Raw genomic sequence first — 27694 nt, forward strand, 5'->3', positions numbered from 1 at the left:
TGCTTTCAATGAACAATGGTTCTGCTTGGAGGGTGGCACAGACATTAGGTGAGGGTAAGAATTTGGTTAAATTTGGTTAAATGACAAAACAAAATTTACACAATATCTTTCCACAAATCCAGCCCTACAAAGGATAATAGAACAAACATCAATATAAGGAGCAAAACTACACCCTAGAAGAAGCAAGAAGGTAATCTTCCAACAAATCCACACAAACCTAATTCCATCTCTTACAACAAAAACAACAGGAAGTGACAATTACTTTTTTTAATATATTAATTTGAAAATTAATATTACCAACATATCTTAATTGAAATCCAATAATATGAGGAATTGGAAATTTGATGATTGCCATCCAATGATCTCTCTAATTTGGTAATTGGAGAAATAGGTCCAACATTGTAGAATCTATATACACTGTCAGCTTGTTTGTTTGTGGCAGTGTCTTGCTGTGTACAACATAAGGGTCTTGAAATCTTGCTTCCCCTATCTCAGACTCTCTATTAATAGTATTGTTTATTTCATGTTTTTATACTATACTATGGCTTTCAGAACAGTTTATATATTTCAAAAGTATTTATATACCCAAAAGAAACATAGACAATTAACTAGGGAGGTGGCTTGTAAGAGAACAACAAAGTGAGACTGAATGCTTTGCTTGACATTTGTAACTCTTGTATCAATTTGAAGAAGAGGACTTTATAAGTTACTCTTTCTCTGAGATGAATGCTTTTCCCAAATTATCACAGCTAATTAACCACATTTTATATTCTTAAATCTATTATTTCCCAAAGTTGTTCTAGTTAGTCTACCTACCTCTTCTGTAAATAAGTAGCTTAAAATTATGATGTAATCAATTTAAATTAGGGAAATTTGTATATTAGCTAATTTCCATTGTCAATTTTATTGGTTTAGAACTGCCAATCAGTGAGGCAAACCAGTGTATGTGTTTATGAGATAGTTTGCAGAGAAGACTCATTAAGGAGGAAGACCAACACCAAAGATGAGTGGCATAAGCCTACAAGCTTAGAACACTGGTGGGATAAAAGAAAAGCCAGAATAATGTCATGGTCCTATACTCTGCTTTCTCGCCACCATGATGTGAACTGCTCTGCTTTACCAGGCCCTTTCTATGTCACTGGACTGACATGTCAGAGATCAAGAGCCAAAGCAAATCCTTCTTCAAGTTGTCCCTGCCATGCATCTTATGACAGCTATGAGAAAGTTACTAAGAATTAGTATATTGGTAGTATCTCTATATTTCACATGGATACAAGTATAACCCTCGAGATGTTTACGGAGAACAGAACAAACCAACTGATAAGCAATCACCCCCACCCCACCCTTTTTTAAAGATAGTCTCACTGTATAGCCCTGGCTGGCCTCCAACTCCTTATATAGATGGACCAGACTGCCTCAAACTCACAGAGAACCACCTGCCTCTGCCTCCCAAGCACTAACATTAAAGGCACATGTGTATCCTAAGCTCTAGTGTCAGTCTTTCACTTGACATTTCCTAAGTACTCACTTTTTGCCAAGTACTATGATAGATTCTAAAGACACAAAGATGCAGCCTTTATGCTCAGAGCTTGAAAGGTAGATATGACTCAATTATCATACCATAAATACTCCCTTTTGATGGGGAATTAGAATTCTTATGTGTAGCCCTGCTGTCCTCAAATCTAGGGGGTTAGAGAGATGGGTCAGTGGTTAAAAGCACCTGTCTGATCCTGCAGAGTACCTGAATTCAGTTTCAAGTCTCATAACCACTTGTAACTCCAGTTCCTGGGAATATGCGGCTCTTTTCTGATCTTTGTGAGCACATGCATGCATGCATGCATGCACACACACACACACACACACACACACACATCCTTAGTTACTATTCTAGTGCTGTGAAGAAAGACCATGACAAAGCATTTCACTGGTTGCTTGCTTACGTTTTAAGGTTAGTCCATTATCATCATGATGGGAAGCATACAAGTACTGCAATAGCTGACAGATTTACATATTGATCCACAGATAGGGACAAAGAAACACTGGGCCTGGTCTGGGCTTTTGAAACCTCAAAGCCCAGCCACTAGTGACACAACTTCTCCAACAAGGACACACTTCCTAATACTTCCCAAATCATATATCAACTGGATATATCAACTGATGATTAAACATTCAAACATATAAGCCTACGGGCGCCATTTGCATTCAAACCATCAAACATACATAGGTACATACATTTAGGCACATGCAAACACTTACATAAAAATTTCATCTAAATCTAGACTCATCTGCCTCAACCTCCTGAGTACTGGGACTATAAGAATATGCCACTATGTTGGTTAAAATGTCTTCTGTTAATTTTACAAGAAATATTTATAAATTCTGTCCCACACTCCCGCATCACCCCTAAAAAAAACCCCAAATCCTTTTTATATTGTATTTGAAGTAGTAATTGGAAAAACCACCCCAGAAGGGCTGCTATCATACTTTAGGGTTATCAATCATTTCTTTTTCTGATTAGAAAGGAGTTGCCTCTATGAAGCAAGCATCTGTAACAGTATCAACACAGTGCCCAGCTGTAGTCACAGAGCTCTACAGAGTTCTGCCCTGCTCTTCTTCCTCAGTTGGACTCACAATGGATGGTTGTCTATGCTTAATTTCAATAACGCTCTCAACTGCTCACTATATCCTTGACAAAATTCCCCTTCTTCCTCAGATTGCAGTTGCATTCCAATTATGATGCTCACTGGAATGAAACTGCTTCAAAGAAAGGGAAAAAAGATAGTCAGATATCCTACTTTTCTTTGCTCACCCACCAAAAACAAATGAACTTTTACAATACCGTTCCTGTAACTTAGTTATCAAGGCTATTTTTTTTAACATTTTATTTATTTTATGTATGTGAATACACGGCAACTCTCTTCAGACACACCATTAAAGGGCATCAGATCCCATTACAGATGGTTGTGAGCCACCATGTGGTTGCTGGGAATTGAACTCAGGACCTTTAGAAAAGCAGTCAGGACTCTTAACTGCTGAGCCATCTCTCCAGTCCCATCAAGGCTATTTTAACCAATACACTTTCTTCATGTTCTTTGCCCTTACACTGACACTGCAAAAAGTTAATACAGAAGTCCAGTTCAACACCTTTCAATGAGTCCCAACAAGTTGGCCCATGCTCCAAAGGCATAAGCTTTTGTGCACCATTCCTGATCACTGACACATAAGAGCAGCAGCTTATAATTGCTGTGTATTATTACAGGAGCTGCGGATGTAGCTCTGTTAACAGAATGCCTGTGTGACACATGTGGAGCCTTCGATTTCATCCCCAACATCACAAAAACTGGGTGTGGCAGTGGTAGTGTATGTATTCATAGTACTGGAGAGGAAAAGACTGAAGGACCAGAAGTTCAAGGACACACGGTAAGTTTAGGGTAACATGGTCTACATAAGACCCTATCTCAAAACGAAAAGTTATTACAGAACTTTGAAATAAGCAAAAGTACCAAATACAAATCTAAATACATGATAATAAATGTATTTTGGGAAACTATTTGAAAGTATTTCAGCTACATATAATTTTCTTAAATTTATCGTTTTTCTTTTTTCACTATATGCATGGGGTTATACATGTGTGCATGCAGGTACTTGCAGAATCACAGAAGAGAACATTAGATCCCCTGGAGATGGAATTACAGGTTTTGAGCCTCCCAAATTGGATGCTGGGACTCCACACTGGAGTCCTCCACAAGAGCAGTAAGTGCTCTTAACCATTGAGCCATCTCTACAGCCCCTCAGCTATGTATTTTATTTTATTTTATTTTATTTTATTTTATTTTACTTTTTGGTTTTTCGAGACAGGGTTTCTCTGTATAGCCCTGGCTGTCCTGGAACTCACTCTGTAGACCAGGCTGGCCTTGAACTCAGAAATCCACCTGCTTCTGCCTCCCAAGTGCTGGGATTAAAGGTATGTGCCACCACTGCCCAGCCAGCTATGTATTTTAAACCAGTATTTCTTTCTTTTTGTTTTTTTAAAAAAGATTTATTTATTATTATATCTAAGTATACTGTAGCTGTCTTCAGACACACCAGAAGAGGGCATCAGATCTCATTACAGATGGTTGTAAGTCACCATGTGGTTGCTGGGATTTGAACTCAGGACCTCTAGAAAAGCAGTCAGTGCTCTTAAACTCTGAGCCATCTCTCCAGCCCCTAAACCAGTATTTCTATGAATTATTTTCTCCAACTTGAGAATGAAAATACATAAATGTGCTGTTTTTCATACATCGATTCCCTTGTATTCTATTTGCAGGCCAAACATTATTCTGTTACTATTAAGATGGATAGTTTTATACCAACTTGACACAAGCTAAAATTATCAAGAGAAGAAGGAACCTCAATTAAAAATATTCCTCCAGAAGATAGGACTGTAGGCAAGCCTGAAGGGCATTTTCTTAATTAGTGATTGACTGGGGAAGGCCCAGTCCGTTGTGAGTGGTGCCATCCCTGGGCTGGTGTGTTGAGTTCTATAAGAAGGCAGGCTGAGCAAACCATGAGGAGCAAGCCAGCAAGCAGGACCTCTCTACGGCAGGTTTCTGCCCTCCTTGAGTTCCTGTCCTGACTTCCTTTGATAAAGAACTGTGAAATGGAAACTTATAAACCAAATAAAACCTTTCCTCCCCAAGTTGCTTTGATCATTGTGTTTCAACACAACAAAAGTAACCCTAAGTAAGACACTTCAAAACTCAACTACCACTTCCTCTGCTAGATGTATTCCTTCAAACAGACTATTCATAACTAATGGCTGCGCCAGAAGTTGGAAGAGTATACTTAGGGGCTGGAGAGGGTGGCTCAGTGACTAAGAACATTAGCTGTTCTTCCAGAGGACCTGGATTTTGTGCCTAACTCCAACGTGCCAGTTAACAACCATTTTGAAACTCCAGTTCCAGAAGACCCAATACTCTCCTCTGGTATCCTCAGGAATCAAGTACACACTTGGTACACAAACATAAAAACAGGCACAGTACATACATAGAATAAAATAAAGGAATCTAAATTTTTTTAAGTAGAAGAGTATACTTAAACTACACTGCATAATAATTTATTCTTCCTCAGAATTCCAAGTTGGATGTGTTATTGTATAGTTCAAGTATATGGTATTTGTAATTGATTTGTAATCCATAGTTTAACATTATATATAGACAGGCCTGCATCATTTCCTAGCCATTCCCAAATGTCCTTTACCTTTTATTTCTAGTAACATTGTAGTGTGGTTTGGCTTAAGCTTCAAGTATCATGCAAGGGTTGAACAAGGTCAGAATGCCTGCACTTGAGCCTGGTGCTACTATTTTACTGGTGTATAATACTGAACACTATTTAATGAAGCTATGCTCCAGAGACTTTATCTGAAAATGAGACTTCTATAAGTTACCTCATAATGTTGTTTTAAAGACTAAACAAATTATAATATAGGAATTATTTAAAATACTAATATTTAATATAGCAAATGTTCAGTACATATTAGCTATTTTTATTCTCTCTCCTCTAAAATGTCCAGTGAGGTCTGTTTACTAGTAAGAAAGGAGTCGTCTCATAATCTGACAAGAGGTTTATCTTAGCTCAGGCTGCCAAAATAAATACTGTAGCCTGGGTGGCTTAAACAACAAACACTATTTCTCAAAATTCTGGAAGATGTAAAGTCCAAGATCAAGTGCCAACAGACTGAGTGTCTGATGAGAACCTTCTTTCTGGAGTGTAGACAGGCATGTTCTTGCTGTATTCCTGGCAAAGCAAAGAAGGAAACCTTCTCTTGCATCTACTACTAATCCTATCTTCATTGACCTAATTCCTTACTAAAGGCTCCATCTACAGATAGCATCCCTTAGCAATTAAGCTTTGATACATGAACTGGTGAGGGGGAGTGACACTCCATAGCAGAGCTTATGCACTTGGTACGTTTTCCAGTAAATGCTGACTAGTAAACCCCATCTGTATGCCTAGCTTCACTTCTCATGCAATCTCCAAGCCAATTTCAACTGCCAAAGACACACTCCTTACTTAGGCATTTCACCGGCCATTCAAATTTTATTTACTCAAAATGAAATGCATCAGTTTCCCTAGGGAGCCCCCTTTTTCCTGAGGACCACTCAAGTTCTACTAACTGCATGACATGTTTCCAAACACCAAAGAGCAAATGTCTAACTCTCTATTTAATCTGTTTCCAATCCCAATGCTCACTTATGTATATCTAACATATTTATAATGTACCAAAAAACTTCCCCACAGAGTATACTGACTGAACCCTAAAAGTATGTTAGCTACATTTTCATATGCACACAAAAGGAAACAAGATTTGTAGGCCAGCAAAATGGTTCAGAAGGTAAAAGCACTTGTCACCAGACCTGGTAACCTGAATTCAATCTCCAGAAGCCACATAGTTTATGAGGTGGATGAAGAGAATTGACTCCCACAAGTTGTCCTCTAACCAATACATATCAGAAGTGTTTCACATGTGTCCTGAGACACACACACATGCACACATGCACAAAACAAACCAACCCAACAAATATATGTGATAATGGTAATAAGAATTGTAAATCATCTCTCTCTCTCCACTTATATATGAATGTAAACATATACATACTCACATATATATCTTTTAAAATGTCAGTGATTCCATCTTTCTTTCTCATATTAGTTTCTCAATTAGGCAATCTAATTTCTTTGTCTCTCCTACATAATATGAAGACCTTTCTACTTTACCTTTATCCATGATAAATCACACCTCAAATATGATTATTCCAACTAACCCTAAAAACTCTATCTACTCTATTAAACTCCAATTCCATGTACGACCTGTTCTGGCTGGTTGTCTCTCTGGTTCATATGTGTATGTGACTGTGTCTGTCTACCCTTCCCTCCCCTTACCCTCAAATTCTAGATTCAATTTTCAACTTTTAAAAAAATTTCTTTCTTTCTTGAGACAGGGTTTCTGTATATATAGCACTGGCTGTCCTGGAACTCACTCTGTAGACCAGGGTGGCCTCGAACTCAGAAATCCACCTGCCTCTGCCTCCCAAGTGCTGGGATTAAAGGCGTACGTCACTACTGCCCAGCTAATTTCTTTTTTTTTTTTAATTTATTAAATATTTTCTTTATTTACATTTCAAATTTTATCCCCTTTCCTCATTTCCCCTTCCAAAAGCTCCCCTTATCCCACCCCCATCCCGCCCACCCCCCCGGCTCACTAACTCACCCACTCCCTCTTTCCTGTCCTGGAATTTCCCTACACTGGGGCATCAAGCCTTCACAAGACCAAGGACCTCTCCTCCCATTGATGACCAACTAGGCCATCCTCTGCTACATATGCAGCTAGAACCATGAGTCCCACCATGTGTACTTTTTGGTTAGTGGTTTAGTCCTTGGGAGCTTTGAGGGTACTAGTTAGTTTGGATTGTTGTTCCTCCTATGGGGCTGCAAACCCCTTCAGCTCTTTGGGTCCTTTCACTAGTTCCTCCATTGGGGACCCTGTGCTCAGTCCAGTGGATGGCTCTGAGCATCCACTTCTGCATTTGTCAGGCACTGCCAGAGTCTCTCAGGAATCAGCTGTATCAAGCTCCTGTCAGTAAGCATTTGTTGGCATCCACAATAGTGTCTGAGTTTGGTAACTGTATATGGAATGGATCCCCAGGTGGGACAGTCACTGGATGGCCTTTCCTTCAGTTTCTGCTCCAATCTTTGTCTCTGTATCTCTTCCCATGGGTATTTTGTTCCCCCTTCTAAGAAGGACCAAAGTATCCACACTGTGGTCTTCCTTCTTCTTGAGCTTCATATGGTTTGTGAATTCTATCTTGGGTATTCCAAACTTCTGGGCTAATATCTAATTATCAGTGAGTGCATACCATGTATGTTCTTTTGTGATTGGGTTCCCTCACTCAGGATGATATTTTCTAGTTCCATCCATTTGCCTAAGAATTTCATGAATTCATCATTTTTAATAGCTGAGTAGTACTCCATTGTATAAATGTACCACATTTTCTGTATCCATTCCTCTGTTGAAGGACATCTGGGTTTTTTCCAGCTTCTGGCTATTATAAATAAGGCTGCTATGAACATAGTAGAGCATGTGTCCTTATTACATGTTGGCAGGGAGGGAATGGCTCAATGGTTAAAAACCAGGCTACTGTTCCAGAGGACTTGGGTTCAATTCCCAGAACTTATATCATGGCTCACAACAGTCCTAAAATTTTCAACTTTTAATCAAATGTCATAATAACTTCCTTAATCCTACAAAGATGTATCCTAAGGAACAACAAGGGTGGCCCAAGACTGTCACAGGCAAGCCAACGGTATACATCTATTTTAAGAGTGCACAACTCTTCTTGGAAAGCTAACTCTCTTCTTTTTAATATTTTATTTTTAATTATGTGTCTGTATGTGGGTTTGAGCATGTGGGTGCAGATGCTCACAGAGGCAAGGAGAGCTGGAATTACAGGTGGTTGTGAAATAGCTGACCCGGGTACAGGGAACCAAACTCAGATCTTCTGCCACACTCTCGCTGACTCTATTCTTTTTCAGTTTTTTATTTTTCTTTTCCTGTGAACCTCTAACCACTAACTCCACATTTGTTTCCAAGTTCCTTCTCACAATGATATATCAGGAGTTCGTGCGACACTTGTATCTCACCTTCTGTCCCAGAAAGCTGTTTTTCTTTTAATATGGCTTACTTATGTATCACCTACAGGTTGTTTCATAATTTTAAATATAATATGCACTCAAATATTTATCAAACCAATAAAATCCTAAGAAAATCACTGATAAATCATTAGGATCAAGAAACGAATCAGTGGGGTTGGTGAGATGGCTCTGCATTTAAGAGCACTGACTGCTCTTCCAGAGCTCCTGAGTTCAAATCCCAGCAACCACATGGTGGCTCAAACCATCTGTAATGAGATCTGATGCCTTCTTCTGGTGTGTCTGAAGATAGCTACAGTGTACTTATATAAAATAAATTTTAAAAATTAAAAAAAAAAAAAAAAGGAAGAAACTAATGAGTGGAGCCCGTCTGTAAGGAGCACGCCTCCACAGCCCTACAGCACCTGCCGCCAGGTTCCTGCCCTGTTTTGAGTTCCTGCCTTGATTTCCCTCAACAATGGACTATCACCTGGAAGTGTAAGATGAAATAAACCCTTTCCTCCCCACGCCCTCCCCCAAAAGAAACAAGTAGTAAATAATGAAACTCATTCCTTGATTCTTAACCTAATAAAAATTTTTAGTCAAATCTAGATGGCCCCAAAATTATTTGTATTTGTTTAGCCATCTCTTTTAGCCCTACTACCTACTGGAGTACTTTATAAATAACAGCCTTTACTGAGCCTATTCTCTAGTGAAGAGCAGAAAAGATACGGTTCCATAACAGTCTCCAGCTACAACAGTCTTGTTTCTACAACAATGTAAACAGACTAAACTTACTGACTGTAAAAACTGTAGTTCTTCAATACCTAATAAAACAAATCACCAAACAGGCTCCACTGATAAAAGCAGGCCACTAAAAACATGGTAGAGAAAACTACAAATGTAAAAAGAACTACAAGGGCCAGCAAGACCACTCAACAGGGAAAGGTGCTTGCCATACAAACCGATCTCTCTCACCATCTCCATCCTCAAATCCGAATGCTACTAACTACTAACCCAGGCCACCTAGCTGCTGAACACAGTGCAAATATGACTGGGTGGCATAATCCTAATGCAGACATATCACTAGGAACCACTAGATATCCTAATTTCATATGATATGTATACTACAGATAACCTCCAGCCAGATCTCAACTTACCCACAATAAATCTGGGTGTCACCAGTCAAGACCACTCAAAAATGTGGCTTACCCAGTAAGACTCTTGCTACAAAGGACTACTCTGTTTCTCATCCCCGAGCTAAATCAGGTTCTCTGCTTAACAACTAAGCCCTTTCACTTAGTGCAATATCTCTGACCTCTAACAACTTTATAAAATATAACTTAATATTTAACAGTTTTGAAGGCTTCTAGAACATCATATAATTAAGTCAACCCCTGATAAACCCAATCCTAGATTTTACCAAGTTTCTGGCACCTTCTAGAGGTGATTCTGCTGAGTTTATCTGCCCTGGTTTCATAACTTTCTGGTTTAGTACTATCTAAGTACCTCTGGGTAGACATGGAAAACAAATTCTGTCTCATCTTTGATGAACTAAATCAAGTGGATGTTATTCTATGTATGCTATATCATCCATCCATGCAAAAAACAAGGATACCAGACTATAAGATCATCCCAACTGCTTAGGTTCTCTATTCACAATTTGTCTATCAAATGACAAAGGAAACAAAAACAAATCCTATCAAGACCCTCGCTTTTATATGCCATTATGTCCAAATTTATACATGTGTCTAATATTATAGTATAATCACAAACAAGGGCAATTTATAATTTCAGAGTGTACTTTGGGGGAACTTATAATTCAAGTGAAAGCCTTAATCCCCTCCACCCCACATAGTGTCATAGAACAAAAGGAGATAAAGCTCACAAAACAAAACTCTGCCTTCTTAAAATGACTCATGAAGACATCTAATGATTCAAGTGAGTTATATTTCTTGAATGAGTCCCTAGCAAGTTAACAAGTCAGCTCTTTGTCCTGACTTCCTGCCTTGAAAGTTCATCCTTTATTCCATCTTCTGGAATCCTAATACTCTAACTCTTCATGTAAACACCTGACACTTCTTCCATAATAGAGTTCCTTTTATCTTCCTGCCTTAGTTACAATCCTATATCCTCTCCTATTGTTCAGCAAAGCTAATTCAGGACAGACAACCTCAGAGTTACAATTAAAAACCAAAGTAATTTTGATTTAGTTGGCTGGTTTTTAAGACAGGTCTAGTGTAGTAGATAAAAATATGATACTGAACCTTTTAAAAATTTTAATATGTATACCATATGTTCTATGTATTGTGTATATTATGTATTCTGCCTGCATGTACGCCTGCAGGCCAGAAGAGGGCAGTGGATATCATTATACATGGTTATGAGCCACCATGTAATTGCTAGAAATTGAACTCAGGACCTCTTAACCTGTGAATCCAGCCCCAACATTGAACTTCTTTTTTTTTTTTTTTTATCATGTCACTAACCTGGTGACTGACTGTGCCAGAAAGTCAACAGCCAGTGAATAAGGTCAGCAGTTATTCTTCGAGGGCTCTAGCACACTAAGGCAACAAGCAATACCTGAGCGTGACTCTAGCCTCAGAAACATTGAACTTCTAATCATCCTGCTTCTATCTCCCAAATGTTGGTATTACAGACATGTGTCACCATCTATGCAGTGTTGGGAATACTACAAACACTCTTATCAAACTGAGCTACATCACTAGCCTCATCATTACTGTCTGTAAACTCTGGCCCTAAGTGACTGCAGGCTGATGCTTCCTGAGCTTAGAATACTTTTAGACATTTATATACCCAAGCCAAGCAGAACATCACAAACTTATAAAAAGCCTTCACCAGAGCAGGACTCTAACACACATCAATTATCATTACTGAAAAGGAGGTTGTTTTAAGCTAAAGAAAAGGAACATGCTCACTCAGGGCAATTCCAGAGATTTTCTTACCAAAATAGTCTGGACAAAAGTCCAAATCACAAACAAAATCATTCATAAACACAAAATTTGGAAAACTTTCAGGTATTATTCTAGGTAATAACACTAAGGACCGACCATTTCAGTTCCCTGTAGTAAATCAAAACCAGAAATAACCATATTGGTAAATAACATGTCAGTAAACTGGCAAATAGGTTATTCAGATAGAATATAACAAAATATCATCAAAATACAATAATAAAATCTCAAAAATCCTCATGTTATATCAAATTAAACAACTTTACTCAACTACTCACTATCTTTATCTCCAAATGACAAAGGCAAGAATTATACAAAAGAAAACAGTGACTACACAAATCAGTACTAGAAGTCTGTCCTTAAAAACTGAGTGAGCTCTTCCAGTCAGGTAGAAACAGGAATAAATGTCATAAGCCCTCTTGTATGCTGTGCTCTTATTAGTCAATATACATTTAATCTTCTCTTAAGGGCCCAGTTAGTCACGAATACAGAGACTTCTATTTCTACTTAAATCCCTTCCAACTGTGCTCTAAGTGCTAACAAAATAACAGTATTTCTAACATACCTATAACCCTTCCAGTCTCACAACCTTTGCCAGTTTAAATTAGTTCAACAGGAAAGAACATGGTGCCTCTGCTAGCTTTTACTGGGTTGTATCTTGCTTTGTAACACTTTATCAAATTAAATGTTATACAGAAGGTACATTCTCAGTGACCTCAGAAATGTATATAACAAGACTAAATTCCCTTTGCTTCCTGGGCTTACAGAACTCAACACAAATCAGACTGCAGTACTCTTTGGCCTGAAGATTCTATCAACATGGAGAAATGTTTTAAGCTGACCCCAATTAAGAGTTCAAATTGAAGCCGGGCGGTGGTGGCACACGCCTTTAGTCCTAGCACTTGGGAGGCAGAAGCAGGCGGATTTCTGAGTTCGAGGTCAGCCTGGTCTACAGAGTGAGTTCCAGGACAGCCAGTGCTATACAGAGAAACCCTGTCTTGAAAAAACAAAAAACAAAAAACAAAAAAAAAAAAAGAGTTCAAATTGATCTCTACATTCTGATCCCCCTTTTGTCAACTCTGGTTAAATGACAATGCTCTGGGCATGGTGGCACAAAGCTATCAATGTCAATATCTATATCTATATCTATATCTATATAGATATCTAGAGGATGAGGCAGGAGAATTTGAAACCAATTAGAACAACCATCCCAGTACTCAGGAGGCAGAGGCAGAAGAAAGAAAAAGAAAGAGAGGAAAGGAGGGAAAGAAGGAAGAAAGGCAGGTGGAAAGGTGGGTGGGTGGGCAGGTGGGCAGATTAAAAAATAAAAGGCATTACCCATGAAGGCCCCCCAGTTAGCACTCCACAGGCAGCACTCAAGTATGCACTCTGCTCACTGCGCTTGTGAAATTGGATTAAGAAACCTTTTCACTGAGGAGGTTAACAGAAGTTCTCTAATAGCCTCAAGATAGAAACTATCGTTTATTATTATCCTTGAAATTTCAGAAAATTCTAAGTTTTTCCAACCTCAGGTTTTGCTAGTAGCATTAATAGCCATGTAATCACTCCTCAGCTGTTTCTCTCAGTTTTATGTCCAAGGGTATATAACTTCCCTCAAAGAAAAGGAATGCCCCTGAAGTCCTCCCAACCAACAGCTACCACAGTCAAGTTTCAAGGTGCTGGTGCACAGGGCTTATGTGAAACATACTACCAGTCCTGACCAATAAATGTCTATGTCCTCAATTTTTTTTTTTTTATTTTTTATTTTTGGTTTTTCAAGACAGGGTTTCTCTGTGTAGCCCTGGCTGTCCTGGAACTCACTCTGTAGACCAGGTTGGCCTCGAACTCAGAAGTCCACCTGCCTCTGCCTCCCAAGTGCTGGGATTAAAGGTGTGCACCACCACCGTCCGGCCTATGTCCTCGATTTTAAACTGAATGCAAAAATAGTCGCCAGAAGCAGAGAAACATGCAACTTTTCCTGGAACTCCAGATCAAGCTGATGACTACAGAGAAAGACAGTTCCTACACAAGATAGTACTGTAAAGCAGACTAATGTGTTCCTTTAAAATATTGTTACAGCATTCTTCTGGTGATTTAGTTCAAACATGATATGAGTTTTATTTCTTTTAGGTTCTTGGTACAGTTCAAAAACATGTACACCCATGTTACCCAACAGTTTGGACACTGGCCCCAAGTTGTACACCATAATTTCAAGACACATACACAGGCCACTTATTGGCTAAACCCTGTTTTTCTGTAACACCAGCAGATCACAGAGATCTTGCTTCTCCAAGAGGAAACAAAAGACATTCTGTGGTTGTTTAGCTTTAAAAGACTTACTCTATTTTTCCTTCCCCAGAGCCTATTAAACTCTGTGTTTGATCAAGTTCCCTGGAGGGCAGTAAAACTTTTTCAGTGCTCAATTTTTAGTCTTAGTCTTTTTCTTGTAACTGCTTCAAGGGGTTTCCCCACTATTAAATTCTAACTATTATTCTCTCTCCTCAAATTTAACAGCATCACCAATCCACACAGTTACCAAAACAAATAAAGTCCCCCAAAAACCAAACAAAGAAAGAACTTCTGCCCATTATCCATGTACTTCTTACAGTTGGCTTTCTAAAATGGACACCGCCGGGCTGCATCACTTGCTTGCATAAAGACTCTGAGACTTGCCAACTCACCTAAACGCACAGGTATTTTATGACTTGGTCCCTGACCACCATCTTCTCCAGCCTCATCTTTCACAGTCCCCAGAGAGACCTTTTGTCTACCATTCTTCTTCAAACACAGAATGCCTCCTTCACTATTCCTCAGCTTATAAGCCTGCATAAATCCTTATAAATGAAGCACAAGCATCACTGAGCTAGTACTCAGAGTGATTCTTGCCATCTGTCCAGATGACCTGGTCAAATTAGGTTTTCATTTCTCAGTCTTCTCAGGATATGATGTATATCTCTGCCACACACACACCAATGCATACTGAAATACAACACCGTCAGCCATCTTAACAACAAAGGCAATATCCAAGTATCTCTTATCCTACTGTAGTGATGACACATATCATGTACTCAGTAAATATTCTTTTACAGAATAAATTAATGAAGTATTTTGGACTTGCATTGCTTTAATGGACTAAATCTATTTCTTAAGATAGACACAAAATCTTTATTGCTTTATATTTTCCACATAAATTGTTCTTAATTTTAAAAACAAAGTTGTTCATAAGAAAACTAAAACTCAAAATACCAAAGCTGATTGTAAAGAGGATTAAAATAAAATTTCATTATTTCAGAATCCATAATCCCTACTATATCTATGCAATCATATTTAGATATACCTGGCAAGATGTTTCATAAATTTTAAATATGTAAATATGTATATGATGTATATATTCTGAGTCTATATGTACACATATACAAAATATGTACACATGCATTCAAAAATGCAATTTCATGATATTTTGCTATTTACTTATTTCAAGGGCTACAAAGAAAATATCTTTTCTCATCTGCTACAGTAGTTTCATCTATCCCCAAAATATAATTATAAAGATATGTACAGAAGAACAAATATAGCAAAGTAAAGCAATTATCACTGCTCTAAAATTAAAAAGACAACCCACCCTAGGGTTTCTATAAATTTCAGTAAGTTTCTAAAGAGATTAAATTTCCAGAGGGACCAACAGAGAAAGATTCCTGATAATCTTAGAAAGAGATGGATAGCCAAAGACATGTCTTCCTAGTAACACTGTAGTTGAAAGAAAGCCTCAAGAGAACAAACTGATACCAAGAAAGAGGATAGACAATGCTAAAAGAATCTAAAGAGCAGGACAGTGATGAGAGACAGAAAGCAGGATTGGAAAGATGGCTCAATGGGTAACGAACTTCCCACACAAGACTGAGGACCTGAGTTCAAACCTCCAAATCTCACACAAAGGCAGCACAGCATGTCTGTAATCCCAGAGCTCCCATGAGAGAATTCCGAGAGCTTTGCAAAAGGCTTAGCTGTCATAGACTAGCTAGCTTTTGGAGATCCTGTCTAAAACATGATGGAAGGCAAGGACTGGTACCCAAGGTTCTCTGACTTGCACACCCACAAAGTAGTACTGTGTGGGTCTACGCATATACATACATATCCATACAAAGCATACAGGAGAGCAGAACTAAGAGAACCAAGGACTAGCACTCATAATAAAAAGGCAAGATAACTTTCCACCATCAAAGAAAGCCTATTCAAACTACAGGAAGAGCTTAATGGAAACTAGTCTGTAAGAAATGAATGTGGTCACAGACTGAAAGAAAAATGTTTACTTGGGTCTAAAGAGAAATACAGAAAAAACTCTCAAAAACAACAATTCTAAGTATGAGCTGAGTATAGAACACTTCAGAAATCACAGAAGGAAGTAACAAAAATGCCTGGAAAGAGCTGTTTAATGTTTTAAACAAGTGTTAGGTGCGGTGGTGCACATCTTTAGTACTAGGGCCTGGTAGGCAGAGACTAGCAGATGAATCCCTGAGTTTGAGGCCAGCCTGGTTTACAGAGTGAGTTCCAAGACAGCCAGGGCTACACAAAGAAACTCAGAAAAAAAAATTTTAAACAAGTGCTTAAAGCTAAGAGTCCTGAAACTATGCATTGCAACTGCACTCTAAGCCCCTTTCAAGACTCTCTGTAGCCAGGCAGTGGTGGCACATGCCTTTAATCCCAGCACTTGGGTGGGAGGCAGAGGCAGGTGGATTTCTGAGTTCGGGGCCAGCCTGGTCTACAGAGTGAGTTCCAGGACAGCCAGGGATACACAGAGAAACCCTGTCTCAAGAAAAAAAAAAAAAACAAAAAAAACTAGCACATGTATATATTACAGACACATGCACATTATATACATCATATAAATATTTTCATATTTTAAATTTGTGAAATGTATCACCAGTTGCATCTAAGTAACAAATGGCCTTACGAGAGGACAATCAGTGATAGTCTAGTCACTTGAGGAGATTGGAAGTGTCATCTGGTTTTACCCCATGCAGAGGTGAAGGTTATAGTTAAAGCACATGAAGTAGTAAAATTCTCCCAGAGGTTGTGTTGTTTGGTTTCTAAAGTCTTCATTCCTGGATGAAGAAGAAGAAAATTTTGAGAGGTTATCAGCCCACTGGGAATTTCTATCAATAGGTGATCCTATTCAAACTAAATGCCACAGAAGAAAGGGAGCCAGCAGCTCTGTACTACACTGTAGTGCTTACCTACTGAAATGCAAATCAGTTCCTGCTGCCCCACCCAAACTGGTCCAACAGGCTGGGTGCAAAACAGCAAGAGAACTGTGTTAATACTGTCAAACCTACAAATCTGTATTTAAGGAAAGGCTATGGCAAGAGAGAAGGATATAAATGACAATTTATGCAGTGTTGAAACAAACTGAACATAAGAGGTTCTAAACTGTTCTTACTCAACTCTGAACATGGGTAGGGTATTAGAAAATTGTAGGTACTACCCAGAGTTTACCTACATTAGATGAACTGGGCATTACATGCTTCGTGAAGCCCTGCTTAAGGACTTTGTACATGGGTGGTGAGAACAACACAAGCCCAGAAACCTTTTTTACTCTATAATTTTTACCAGCACTCAAATAGCTCTTGGGTGTCTCTGGAAAGCATCTGTAAGTCAAACAAAGGAGTGAGGTAAAGACAGGTAAACCAGGGCCAGAGAGATGACTCAGTGGGTAAAGATGCTTTTCCAGGCCTGAGAAATACACACGGTAAAAGAAGAAAACCAACTCCAAAAAACTGTCCACTGACCTCCACAAGCACACTATGCACAGTACCCCCCCACACACACACACACAAATAAATCATTGTTTTAGAGAGACAGGTAAACAAGAAAGTCTCTATTAGAGTACCCTTGGCAAAAGCAGCTTTTGCAGAGTAGTGGACAAAGCCTGAATTTGCACATAAATGAAAACAAGGCAGAAATTTGTTTTTTAGAAAACAAATGCAAGAAAGCATAACAGAAATGGGCTACCTCAGGACTCAAAGTGCGAGACATACAGATATAACAAAAGAGGAGAGGGGTACTACGCAAAGTTCCAAATAGGAAATTAACTGATTTTGACAGATGAAGAACACACCTTGCCTGGTCTTTGAATATCAACCCAGCTCCAAGGATGTACTCTTTCAGAACACAAAATGGACTTAACCATCTCCTTATGGAATTAACAACAACAAACAGCACTCCATATTCTACTTCTGCTCTTCTGCTCACACACAGCACTAGACATACTAAGACCATGAATAGCAATAACACTCATTCATTAAGTGCATAATACTTCTCAGGTACTATGCAGAGCATTCTGTAGCTTAGTTCATTCCCACCTCTGAATTCACAGCATTAAAAGCCACTCTACAGAAGGAAATTAAAGATTAGGGAGGATCCACACTTCACCATCACACACTGCCACTCATCCTCTCTTAGCTACCCCTATCACTCCAGGATTATTCTGAGCCTCTCTTTTTAAAAATGGGGAAAAGACAAAGCTTTTAATCTCCAGAAGCTTCAAGGGTTGGCACATTAATTGCAAATGTCTCCAATAGCTGTGGTGCTTGAAACTAGACTAGCCAAACAGTCCTGTGTAAGCCACACCATATGGTTAAGAACTGTCCACACCCCAGCATATTCCTAACCTTAGCCTACCCAGGGAGCGTGTGCCAGTTCAACCAAACGCATCCAGCTGACTAGTACTCAGGCAGCTGCCAAGAGAAGCAGGCAAGAGAGGAAAACTTAATTAATTCAAAACACACACTCAACCTGCTTGGCTTAAAACCTGATTCAAAAGGAAGCTACAACTACTTTACCTGTCTTCCCCTCTGCCCTCCCTAAGCCACAAGGGAAAATGAACCCAAAAGTAACTTCTTAAAGAAAGCAAACAAACAAACAAATTGTTCAGGGTGTCCAGATCTCTGTATCAGGAGACCTAACAATTAGGGAAGACTAACATAATTTATAAACAGTCATTTGAAATGTCTGTCTGGATTCAAATGTTCATCCCCCCAAGCGCTTACCTAGCTTGAGCCTAGGTACAAATTACTGTGACATCAGTGTTTTCTTGTGTAATATTTTTATTCATCTGCTTTGCAGTATGAACTTGACGATTTAGTGCAACAATTTAGCTGAAGAACTTAAAATATGGAAAGTCACAAAGCATATAGAGGTGGAGCTGAGGGGTGGTAGCACCTGAAAAAACACTGGACTGTCAGAGAACAACTCAAGGGAGTCAGCCCTCTAGCTCTACAATGCAAGTATCAAACCCAACTCCGAAGACTTGGTGGCCAGTGCTTTCTGCCTGCTAAAACAATAGTTCTCAACCTTTCTAATGCAACTCTTTAGAGTACAGTTCCTCATGTTGTGATCGCTAACCATAAAGTTATTTCATTACTATTTCATAACTGCAATTTTGCTACTCTTATGAATTGCAATATAAATATCTGATATGTAGCCCCTATGATAGGGTTGTTCAACCCCAAAACAGTAGCAACCTACAAGTTGAGAACTGGTATGCTAAGACATCTCTCCAGCCCACACAGTAATTATTAGAATAAAAGGCAGCATTGCTCATGGCAAATTCCTCTACACTCAGGTTCTAGGAGTTGATTGGGTCCCTTAATACAGATAGCAAAATCCCCAGTGATGATGCATTACTATAATCTCAGCACTTGGTAGGCAGAGAATCAGGAGTCTTATAATAGTTCAAAGCCAGATCAGGGTACGTGAGATATCAAAAAAATAAAATAAAATTACATTTAAAAAGTAGACAAAGTTTCTATAAAGTGTGAAAACAGAAGCAGAAAAATGAAATGTTTTTTTTTTTTTTTTTTTGGTTTTTCGAGACAGAGTTTCTCTGTGTAGCCCTGGCTGTCCTGGAACTCACTTTGTAGACCAGGCTGGCCTCGAACTCAGAAATCCGCCTGCCTCTGCCTCCCAAGTGCTGGGATTAAAGGCGTGCACCACCAATGCTCTAGTGTCTTTATTGACAAGCTAAGGAGCATGAATTCAATGCTGCTCACAAAAGATTAAGTTTCCATGAAAGGAGAACACATGATTAGTGGTACGCTGGAGGAAATAATCTATTAGTGAGGTCCAGAATGAGCTGTAGGAAAAAGGAAAAACCATGTCTGTTAATAACAGGACACTCTTGCCTGAGACCAAAAGACTGAACTGTGGTAGAAGAGTGAGTAGACTAGCAAAGAAGGGATGGGTCAGAGAAAGGACAAATAGTAGGTCCTGACAATTAGGATGCACAGAATGGTGACTCAGTTACACAACTCGACTCACTAGATAAAATCCTGATGGCCCAGCCTACCATTCAAGTAGAATCTCACACCTCAGGTGTTCCTTTTCTTCCCCCTCCACAACTTAACTCCACACTTTATATATTTAAATCTTTCCCATGCTTCTCTCTCCACTTGTGATTTGAAGAGTTTAAGTCTACAGAGTCACTGTAGACCCACAAGCATTACTTGAACTAAGAACAGAACAAGAGAGGTTCCTAAAAGAAAAATAGGGTGAAAGTTACCAGACGAGGAGGAAATGAATAGACCAACAAAAAACAAAAGCAGTCTCTATGTAAGCAACTGGCAATTTACAATGTAAGGAAGAAACTGGTAACTTGTATGTGAAAGCCAAATTAGGAAAGTGGTGAACAGGGTAGCTGTGTTAATGTGCACCTTGGGAGGCAAAGGCAGACTGATCTCTACAGGCTCAATGTCAGTCTACTTAGAAAGTTCGGTGGCGTACACCTTTAACCCCAGCACTTGGGAGGAGAAGCAGGCGCATTTCTGAGCTCGAGGCCAGCCCGGTCTACAGAGTGAGTTCTAGGACAGCCAGAGCTACACAGAGAAACCCTGTCTTGAAAAAAACAAAAACAAATACAAAACAAAACAAACAACAACAAAAGACAGGAAAAAATAAAGTAGATAACAAGGTCTGAAGAGATTGCTCAGTGGTTAATACATTTGTCCTGCAAGAGTTTGGATCAAAACCCAGGTGAGAGCCAATCAGGCTTAGTGGCCATCCTGTAATTCTAACCTCAGAGGGTAAATGCAAAGATCACCAGAGCAAGCTTCTACTAAGGCTAGACATATCAGCAAGCTCGGGGTTGATTGTGACCCTGCTTCCATGGATAAAGTGAGAATGATCCAAGATGATGGTGGCTGATCCCAACATGACCCTTAAGCCTCCACATACATAAGCACTCACACATGGGTATGTCCACATATATGTAAAGTGCATACACACATGAACATCACACACATGAAAATGGAAAAAGGAAAAGAGAAAAGAAGACAAGTTAACCTTTTCACTGTCCACTTTTCCTACAGACTAAACTAGCCATACATATTTATTTATATTTAGCTTATTCTTTAAAAGCTAAGACATAAAAACTGAGTAACATTCTTCTGAAGTCATTTTAAAATCACTCTAATAGAACAAGACTCAAATCTTGAGTCTTCCACAGTTTAAGACAAACACTATCCCAAAACGACTTAAAAGAGTAACAAAGCTAAATACTTCCAAATTGGGGGTGTGGGGGTTGAGGTGGGGGAAGGTTTCTTTTTTTCTTTTCTTTTTTTTTTTTTGGCTTTTCAAGACAGGGTTTCTCTGTATAGCTCTAGCTGTCCTGGAGCTCACTTTGTAGACCAGGCTGGCCTCGAACTCAGAAATCTGCCTGCCTCTGCCTCCCAAGTGCTGGGATTAAAGGCGTGCCCCACCACCACCCAGCTTGGGTTTTTGTTTGTTTGTTTTGGGGCAAGGTCTCATGTGGCCTAGCTTGGCCTCAAACTCACTATATAGCTGAATATGACCTTGACCTCCTCGTGCTCCTATATCTACCTTACAAGCACTGGGATTACAAGCAAGTGCCATCACTCCCAGCTCTCAAACTCAGGCTTCATCAGTTAGTAAAAAGCACGGAATTACCTCAATACAATCGGTACAAATCACAGAAAATAAACCTCTGTTCCCAAAGTTTCAGCCAGAGACAAGGAAAACATAACATTAAAAAGCTATTTAAAAAACAGGTGATAAAAAACATTTATCTCCAAACTTAAAGATTATACATTTATAGTATATATTTGATCTATACTAATATGGCTTTAATGTTAAAATCCATTCTATAACAAATATAAGCCTGCAAGATCCTGAAGGTAAATATTTACTAAGACAAGAAAAGTTTACATTTTAGAAAAAATATTCAATCCAATAGATAAAGAATCCCAAAGTGTCCCTGGCACTCATTTTCAATAAATCCAAAAACAATTTGTATGTGTAAGAGAAATTTTTTCTTCCAAGGTAGATGACATGGCTCAGTGGGTAAAGGTGTCTGGTAGCCAAGGCTGAAAACCTGAGTTTGATCCTGGAACCCACACAGGGGAGAGAACCAACACCCTCAAGTCATCCTGACTTACACACATTCTTATGCATAAACATAAGTAGAATTTTAAAATTTTTTTTCTAAAATTGGGGTGTAGCTCAGTGGCACAGTACTCACCTAGTAGACAAAAGGCCCTGGGTTCAATCCAATACTACAACAAAACAAAATAAAAACTCTTTTTTTTTTTTTTTTTTTTAAACAGGGTCTATGTAGTCCTGGCTGTTGTGGAGCTCATTTTGTAGACCAGGCTGGCCTTGAACTCTAGAGATAGTCCTGCTTCTGCTACCAGAGTGCTGGGATTAAAGGCATGCACCATGTTATGGTGCTGTCTCTGCCCTAATGCTGTTTTCTGATGCTAATTTTGCTTCCTCAGGAGAGGCTGCCCTCCCACTAGCAGTCACACAAGTACTCAAGTGATATCATGTGAATCTTCTGCCCATTTTCACTGGTCAAATAAAGGCTAGAGCCTATGATTGGGCAGAAGAAAAGGATGGGAGAGGAGGTCTAAAAGAGGAGGAAAAGAGGAAGGAGAAGAGAGGAAGAGGAAGAAAAGATGGTGCAGAACCATGTGGCCGGGAGAAATTGTGAGTGGCAAGGGTATGATAGCTGGGGATAGGCTGGTGTGGTACTAGAGTTGCCCAATCTAGGCTTATAGCTTATTAATATAATAACTGAAGTGTGTTTTTACATGGGCTTAGTGGGTGTGAAAATTACTACAACATAAAAGTTTACAATTTTTAAAAATACTGTTTCTGTAATCTCCAAACTGTCAAACTAAAAAATTTATAATTTTGGTGAATAAATGCATAAATATTTGCATAATGCATTTCACAAGTTTGGATTTTGGTCATTTGTAAACAGTTTACAACAGACCCTCTACCAAGGAAAAACAAAAAACCCAAGACTGCACAGAATGTCAGTGTCCTATCCTGTCAGTCTGTTCTCTAGAACATTATTCCAGGACTTTCTTCTGCTCTGCCCCTCTCTGCTCCTCCCTTTGTATGTGCAATTACAACCACCCTTCTACTCTTCTTCCAGTAGTATGATCGCTCATTGGGCATATCCTTTCAGAAGCTTTCTAAGACAGCAGGGAATTGAAATGATCTTTCTGAGAGCTGGCAGTTCCAAAATGCCCTTATTCAGCCTTCTCATTTGTGGGCATCACTGGATTCTGAGCTAGAAACCATCTTCCTTCAGAATTCTGAAGGCATTCTCCTGTCTTCTTGCTGATGATATTGCTGTTGGAAGTTCTAATTTTTCTCTTATGTAAATAAGTGAATGAATGAAAAGTCCCTTCCTCCTCAACTTGGCAACTGATGGCTCTCTTTACATGGCATCTGGCAAGGTGGCACAGCCATTTCATTGGGAGACTCCAAAATTCACAAGTGTTTTCTCTGGGGCTGTACAATTTTGACAGAAAAACCTTGTTCATAAAGTATAAAGTACATAATTAGCTGCTCCTGTTCTGGAGCTGATCAGTGGCAAGGGGTTGAAAACTTATCATTTAGGCTGCAGTCAGAAACCTCATTTTTCAAACCAGCATTTCTCTTTTACTCCCATAGCGCAATGGGTCTGGAGCCAGCTGGGTTAACTTTTCTCAAAAATAAGACTTAAACTTTGTTCAAGGTGAGAAAAAAAATCACCTGCATGACCCAGAGGAAATGTAGAACCTTTCCAAGATTTCCTCTCACCAACACCCTCAGAAACAGTCTGCTACCTCTGCCTCCTGTCTTTATAGAGAGACATGACATGGCTGGATTCTGCACTCTTGCTATTTTCCTTTGAATCAGCTACAATCTGAATAAAGTGTGTGTGGTAGCTACTCTTGGTTGTCAACTGGGCTTACCTGTGATCCAGATCTTGAGTCTGGAAAACACAGGGTTTTGACCCAGATCTTGACATAGATGACACACACTTTTGATCCAGATCTTGAGGCATAGTGGCTATGAAAAATTAAGGCCCAGGCAAGGTAGTACATGACTTTAATCCCAGGAGATTAGGCAAGAATATCTGAGTTCAAGGCCAGCCTGGGACAGAGCAAGTTCCAAATCCAGGGGTGGTAGTACACAACTTCAACCTGGGCCCCTTCTGCTGGTTGCCTTCATACAAGAGATAGAAGAAGACTCACTCTTTTTCACCTGTTTGCACTTTCTCACCAGCACATCTGTTGGAACCTTCTACAGAACAGCAGCTGAAACGGCTAGCCTCGTGCACTGAGCAACTACTAGAGAGCCTTGGACTTCCCATCCACAGCTGCCCATTGTTAGGTTAGTTGGACTGTAAGTCATTACAATAAATTCCCATAATATGTAAAGATATTCCATAAGTTCTGTGACTCTAGAGAACCTTGACTATTATAGCATGGATTTCAGAACTCAATTAATACTTTATCAATATTGATTCATCAATTTTAACAAATATACAATACTGTAGTAAAATAGTTGACAAATAAGGAAAAGTGAGTTTAAGAAATATAGGAACTATTAATGTCATAATTTTTCTATTAGTTTAAAACTATTCACAATTTAAGTTCATTTTTAATTATGTATGTATTTATATATATGCATGTGTATGTGTGTGTATATATATACACATATATGTATATATATATATATATGTGTATATATATGTGTATATGCATGCAGTAACCATGCCAGAAGTGCCCAGGTCAGAAGAGGGGTGTCAGATTCCTAGGACTTAAGTTATAGATGGCTGTAGGCAACTATGTGGGTCCTAGGAACTGAACCCCTCTGGGAGAGCAGCCAGTGCTCTTAACCATTGAGCTCAGTGAACTATCTATCAAGCTCCTACAGTTCATTCTTAAGTTAATAGAAAGCAATAGTAGAAATAACTCAATCTTACTTTTCCTTCTAATTTATGTGGCTGCTCTGTAAGAATGGTTGGTTCATAGAATGGCTGAAGAAAACAAAACATGCTCTAAGGGAGCACTAACATTCATTGATTCTTTTATTATTTTTATTTTACATATATGGATGTTTTTGCATATATGCATGTCTGTGAACCACGAGTGCCAGATGCCCATGGATACCCATAACCATTAGACAAGTTGTGAATCATTGTACAGGTGCTCGGAATAAAGCCCAGGTCCTCTTGAAGAGCAGCCAGTGCTCCTTCTACCCCTGGGCCTACCTCTTCAGTCCCATTCTGTGATATTCTCTCTCTCTCTCTCTCTCTCTCTCTCTCTTTCTCTCTCTCTCTCTCTCTCTCTGTCCCTCTCTCTCCCTCTCTGTGTGTGTGTGTGTGTGTGTGTGTGTATGAGACAGGGTTTCTCTGTGGAGCCTTGGTGTTCTGAACAGGATTAAAGGTGTGTGTCACCAACATTCAGCTCCATTTTTTGATTAACTCTGCAGTATAACCTTTTTCAGTATAAAAATCAACAGAGAACTAAAGAAATTCACATTATATAAGTTGTTCCATTCAGATGTGTCTGTCTTCCTTCTTTGCCAATCTGTTACTTTTTCCATTGTGTATCTTTTTAGTCCTTTACAAATAATCTTAAACTTTTATAGTCAACAAAAATTATCATAATTCTTGAGGCTATTGACATTAGGTGATAATAGTAAAATGCCTGGACACTTCAGAGGTAGAACACAGACAATAAAGGCTGGAAAAAATGAGCTAGCATGGTGACCCATGCCTTAACCTCAGCACTCTAAAGGCAGAGGCAGTTGGATCTTGAGTTCAAGACTGGAGCAGTCTCAGAAAAAGTTCCAGAATAGCAAAGGCCACACAGACCACTCAGAAAAACCCTGTCACAGAAATGGGAAAAAAAAGAAGCTAGAAAATGGTATGTTAGATTAGTATACAAAAACATATATAGGAGCTGAAGAGATGACTCAGCAGTTAAGAACACTTACTGATGAACATACAGGTTCAACTCCCAGCACACACATGGTGACTCACACCTGTCTGTAATGTAACTCTATGGGATCCAACATCCTGTTGTAACTTCCATGGTATACATATGACACACATACATACATGCCAGCAACTTACACACATGAAATAAATATTCAAAAATAAGTAAATAGGCCAGGCAGTGGTGGGCATACACCTTTAATCCCAGCACTTGGGAGGCAGAGGCAGGCAGATTTCTGAGTTCGAGGCTGGCCTGGTCTACAGAGTGAGTTCCAGGACAGTCAGGGCTACACAGAGAAACCCTGTCTCAAAAAACCAAAGAAAAAAGTAATAATACCACCTAAAACTCCAAAAAACAGCAACAGCTGCTGACACTGCCATCACATACAATTGTTAAAATGGCTGCAAATTCACTTTTTTTTTTTCTATCCAGAAGACAGGGAAATTTGCATTCCCTCCCCATTAATTTAGAAAAGCTTGTAACTCACTTGCTTATGACCAATAAATTATAGCAAGGCTTTTCCAGGCTGGGTCAGAAGAGAAAGTACAACTTTCACTTTGCTCCCTGGACAGTTCCTTGTTAGTGCCTCCTAGCTCCCTCCTTAGCAATGCAACTGCCCTGAAGCTACCTGGCAGTGTGACTCTCTGTGAAGAGAGACCATATGGAAGCTTGGACATGACCTGTGGAGAAAGAAATGCCTGGGAACTCTTCAGCTATTCCAGTTCCAGCTGCCCTCTAAATAAACATATGACAGATGCTGAACCAAAAGTGCCCAATGGATCCTCTTCCCAAGTTCCTGACCCATAAAAGACATGAGATAATAAAATTATTGGGAGGAGGGCAAGTTTGAGAGCTACTTTTTATAAAGAAAAACCAAAAATCTTTTATACAACAAATATAATTTTTCCAAATATCATATAAATCATTCAGGGTTTTTGTTTTTTCTCCTTTGTTCCAAATAACTGGGAGAAGAATTTGTTTGGCTAGCAATAGGGTGGTTTTTCCAGATAAAAATTAGTTGTTATATAGTTAAGAAATTTGAAAAATCTGTTAGGGACAGGTTTTGTGTACTGTTCATGAAGGGACCTGATTTCAGCACCCAGCACCCATGTCAGGTGGTTCACAATAAACTGTAGCTCTAGAAGGATTCAATGCCTTAGGCCTCAAAAAGCATCTGCCCTGACATACACATACCCACACACACAACACATAATTTAAAATGATTTTAATTTAAAAAAAACTATAATGGCAAAGAAAGTACAATGACTCACTTGTGAAAATGCCATAATGAAACCTATCACTTTATATGTTAACTTTAAAATTAACTTAAAAAAAGACAGCAAAGCAAGTTCAAATTTTTATTTTTTGGAAGACATTGAATCTATTTTAAATGACTTGGCCAACAAGTGGGTACCGGTTACAAAGCTAGGATTTCTTAGGATATCAAGACAGTTTTCAATATTTCAAGCTAAACTATCAGATACACTGATCTGTACTGCCCTCAGTAATGGTCACCTCATTTTATCTTTTAATTACAAGTTTAATAAAAAAAAAAAGTTGCGGGGGCTGGTGAGATGGCTCAGCGGTTAAAGAGCACTGACTGCTCTTCCAAAGGTCCTGAGTTCAAATCCCAGCAACCACATGGTGGCTCACAACCATCTGTAATGAGATCTGACTCCCTCTTCTGGTGCACCTGAAGACAGCTACAGTGTACTTACATATAATAATAAATAAATATAAAAAAAAAAAAAGTTGCAG

The 27694-nt window shown here is 39.0% G+C and overlaps 1 protein-coding gene and 1 non-coding gene across 3 annotated transcripts in view; both read right to left on the reverse strand.

The window, feature by feature from the left end:
* Positions 1–27694, reverse strand: part of Smurf2 (SMAD specific E3 ubiquitin protein ligase 2) — a 112166-nt gene that overhangs the window by 72252 nt on the left and 12220 nt on the right. The gene's annotated exons all lie outside the window — the stretch shown is intronic.
* LOC116079415 lies at positions 11147–11276 on the reverse strand. The gene has a single exon (XR_004113968.1). It is a non-coding gene; the product is annotated as a small nucleolar RNA SNORA3/SNORA45 family (small nucleolar RNA).

This window comes from Mastomys coucha, unplaced genomic scaffold, assembly GCF_008632895.1.
Source record: "Mastomys coucha isolate ucsf_1 unplaced genomic scaffold, UCSF_Mcou_1 pScaffold5, whole genome shotgun sequence".
In the NCBI taxonomy this organism is placed as follows: Eukaryota; Metazoa; Chordata; class Mammalia; order Rodentia; family Muridae; genus Mastomys; species Mastomys coucha.